Below are 4,034 nucleotides of genomic sequence, written 5' to 3'. Positions count from 1 at the left end.
AATATATCACAAAACTAACAACAATAAGACCCTCCCTCAAACTTAAATTGCACATTGTCCTCAATGTGAAAAATTAAAACGAATAAGGAAAATAGACTCCCTTATCAATAGTGACAGTGCATTGAAAGCTCTAATTTTCTTTCTCTTTATCTTCATGCTTTCCAAATCCGCATACTCAAAAAACAAGCTAGGGAGGGGTTATAACTACTTATTTAAATAGAAAAGAAAAACTAACTAAAATAACAATAAAATTTAATTGGATATAGCTTGGGTTGTCTCCTAAAAAACGCTTCTTTATAGTCACTAGCTTGACTATGATACCTTCTTATTATTGTCTACTAAAGTAATTAAGGTTCTTTGACGACTTAATTCACTTCCCAAGTAATGCTGGAGATGCATCTCGTTCACTCCTAATGTTCTAGTAGCTTCACTACAAATATCTATGGCACCACAAGGATAAACCTTAACAACCTCGTACGGACCTGACCATTTTGACTTTTTTTTCCATGGAACAAGCTTGACTGATTTGATTAGTAATACTTGTTGTCCCACTTTAGAATCAAGATTAACCAAAGGTCATGGGTCATGCTCATCATAACACTATTTAGTTTTGAGCTGTGGTAGTGTTGGATCTGATTCAAGAATTGATGCTTGCTTATTTGTAGGGCGTGGACTAAGATTACCTTTACCTTTATTAGTTGAGTCCACTGTATAGCATTGAGTTGTGGAGGAAGGGTAATTAGGCGCATTGAAAATAGAAAATTCAACCACCTTTTTTTTAACTCTGAAAGTTATTCTGCTTTCCCTTACATCGATTAGTTTGCCTGTAATGGCTAAGAATGGACATCCTAATATGATTGGAACCTTTTGATCATCCTCCATTGCAAGTACTATGAAGTCCACTGGAATGTATAGTTTCCCCACTTTAAGTAAGACATCCTCTATAATCCTACAAGGGTGCCTCACTGTTTTGTTGGTTAACTATAAGGTGATTTTAGTAGGTTGAGTCTCCGTCAATACAAGTCTCCTAGCATTAAACAAAGGCATTAGTAAGACACTAGCACCTAAATCACAGAAAGCTTTCAAAAAATTAAAATTGTCGATTGAGAAAAGGGATAGAAAATCTCTTTAGGTCTTTAAGTTTTAGTGGGAGCTTGTTTTGGATTATTGCATTGCACTCCTTAGTGAGTGTAATTGTCTCAAAGTCCTCATGTTTCCTTTTCTTTGTCAATAGGTCCTTCAGAAACTTCACATATGATGGCATTTGATTTAAAGCTTCTACAAAATGAATGTTGATGTGAAGCTTTTTGAATACCTCGAGAAATTTTTAAAAGTGCTTATCAATCTTTTGATTCTAAAGGCGTTGAGGAAAAGATGGTGCTGGTAAAGTTACCTTTGCTTCATTCTCTTCAATTTGCTTGTTAGCTATCTCAATCATTGTTCATTCTCAACAGGCTTATCTTGAAAAGTAGCTCACCTAACATTATGGCCAGCCTCTTTTCTACTCCTCAAGGTGATTGCCATAACTTGTTCTTTACCTTCACTCCTTGGATTCACTTTTGTTTTGGTAGGTAGTGTTCCTTGAGGTTAGTTGTTTAATAAATTGACAAGTTGACTAACTTGAGTCTTAAGGTTTCGAATTGATGCTACTTGACTCAAAATGAGAGCTATTTGGCTTTGTATGATGCTATCATTCTGTGTCATATACTACCTTAGCAAATCTTTTACAATTGGGCTTCTTTTCTAAAGTAGTTGCTTTAGATTACTTTTGGAATCCTGGAGGTGCATTTGGCCTTGAAGTTGAGGATGAACGTTGATTATTAGCCCTAAGTAAACTTGGATAGTTCATCCACCCTAGGTTGTAAGTGTTGGAGTAAGAGTTATTTTACTATTTATTCCCCATAAATTGCATTGTTTCTATTGAGCTTGGACACTGATGACTTGCATGGTTATCTCCACAATATTCACAAGCTACAAAAGAACTTTGGATTGAGTTAGTACCAAAAGATTCAAGAGTTTTAATTAGAGCTTCTACCTATGCAGATAATGCTGAAAAAACATCTACATCATGAATTCTAGCCATTCTCCTAAGCATTGATCTTTCAGGGGCCACTGGTAGTTATTTGCAGACATCTCTTCCATCAAATTGTATGCCTCATCAATCAATTTAGCCATTAAAGCACCTCCTGCATTGGTATCAATGGTGGTTCGAACCTGCCCATGCAAACCATTCTAGAAAGTTTGCACCTTAAGCCACTTTGGAAGACCATGATGAAGACAACACCTAAGTAATTCCTTAAATCTTTTCCACACTTCGTACAATGATTCAGAATCTTGCTGCATGAATGATGTGATATCATTTTTCATTTTCACTGTCTTAGTAGAAGGAAAGAACTTGGCAAGGAACTTCTGAACAAGATCATCCCATGTTGTTATTGAGCTTGTGAGTTGTGCATTCAACCATGCTTTAGCCTTATCCCTCAATCAAAAAGGAAAAAGCTTCAAACAAATTGCATCATTTGTGACACCATTATCTTTAAACACATCACAAATTTCCAAAAATTTTTAGTATATGGCGATTTGTATCATTGTTTGGAAGGCCCCCAAATTGAAATGAGGTTTGAATCATGGTGATGATAACTGACTTGATCTCAAAATTATTGGCTTGAATAGCCAAATTTCGAATGGTTGATGGAATCCCTTGCACCAATGAGATAGCATAATCCTTTAAGCATTGATTTTTAGTTGTTACACACTCTTGGATTTGCCATTCACCCTGTTGATCAGCCATTGTATTTATTGGAGCAAAACCTTGTTGATTTTCTCACTGAAGTCCACGGAATGTTCTCTCAATTTTTGGATCACATGGAATAATCTTCAACCTTTTTGCTTTTCTCATACAATGCCTAAATACACCTGTAAAACAGAGAAATAAAACTTAACTTAAGACTAATTTGTGGAATTTTAATATTAGCAAATAATAAAGAAAACAAAATCCATGGCAATGGTGCCAAAATTTATTATCAATTGTGCACACGTAAGTATACGTATCGAACAAGTAATATAGATAGTAAGTCCAAATTATTGTTTCAAAAGGGATTTGTTCCTAACATATTTACTAATATCAATTTGATAATTGATTTATATTTATAGATCATGAGCAGCATCTAGCAATACATCATGATCACTCAAATGTTAGGGAGTCAATTAAACAATTTGACAAAGCCCTTCAATGATAAGCCTTTTAGTGCAATACGATCCTTTCATCAAATATCTCGAATATGTCATAGAACATGGCTTAGTGTCCACTTATAACATTCCATATTAGTTTTCATAATTCATAACTAGCTTTATAAATTTTTGAAACTAACTTTTTTCAAATTCATCATGCTTTGGCCAAAGACTTTATACAAGTTAATCTAGAATTAAGAAAAAGTGAGATACATTCCCTCATATCACTTGGGGTGATGAATCCTCTTGACCACTCATTCACCTTTGCATGAGTCATGGCATACCCAAAAATACCCTGTTTAGGCATCTGGTTGCCTCTAGACCTATAGAGGTAAAATCAAAGTCTGCCATTCTCCATACAAGATAACCTAGTGTCTAAAGTCCGAGGACTAGTTGCGCAACTATCACATCAAAACATGTTGCATAGACATTTAAGTGATACACTAAATGAAGTTCTCATAGCAAGTCATGTTCAGTGAACTTATTATTTAATAAGCACCCACATGTTATTCTCAAGTACATCTTATGCTATAATCTATACGATCAATTGCTTACTTCCTAAGTGAAGAGGTTAACATGTACCAGTCTTGACAATACAATGACTAAGAAGAATTTTAGGAGCATGGCTTCGATGCATAGTGATCTCATCATTATAACAACTTTAAAAATCTCTTAAAAGGCCTTTATGTTCCATGGGCTTCATCCAATTTGTATTTAATAACTCCTTATTATTGCACAAATAGGAAAGAAAACCTCTATCTCATATAGTTATGCGATTAAGTATATATTTAATGGCAATACAT

The 4,034-nt window shown here is 34.6% G+C and overlaps 1 non-coding gene across 1 annotated transcript; it reads left to right on the top strand.

Annotated features, from left to right (window-relative positions):
• The first annotated feature begins 2,263 nt into the window (after nt 1-2,263).
• On the top strand, nt 2,264-2,370 carry LOC149526952 (small nucleolar RNA R71). Its single transcript, XR_016351496.1, has one exon. It is a non-coding gene; the product is annotated as a small nucleolar RNA R71 (small nucleolar RNA).
• Nucleotides 2,371-4,034: the final 1,664 nt, after the last annotated feature.

This window comes from Theobroma umbraticum, unplaced genomic scaffold, assembly GCF_002168275.2.
Source record: "Theobroma umbraticum cultivar Fairchild unplaced genomic scaffold, ASM216827v3 scaffold_86.0, whole genome shotgun sequence".
Classification (NCBI taxonomy): Eukaryota; Viridiplantae; Streptophyta; class Magnoliopsida; order Malvales; family Malvaceae; genus Theobroma; species Theobroma umbraticum.
Note: the sequence above shows the minus strand (reverse complement) of the source record. Positions and strands in the feature narration are given on the sequence as shown.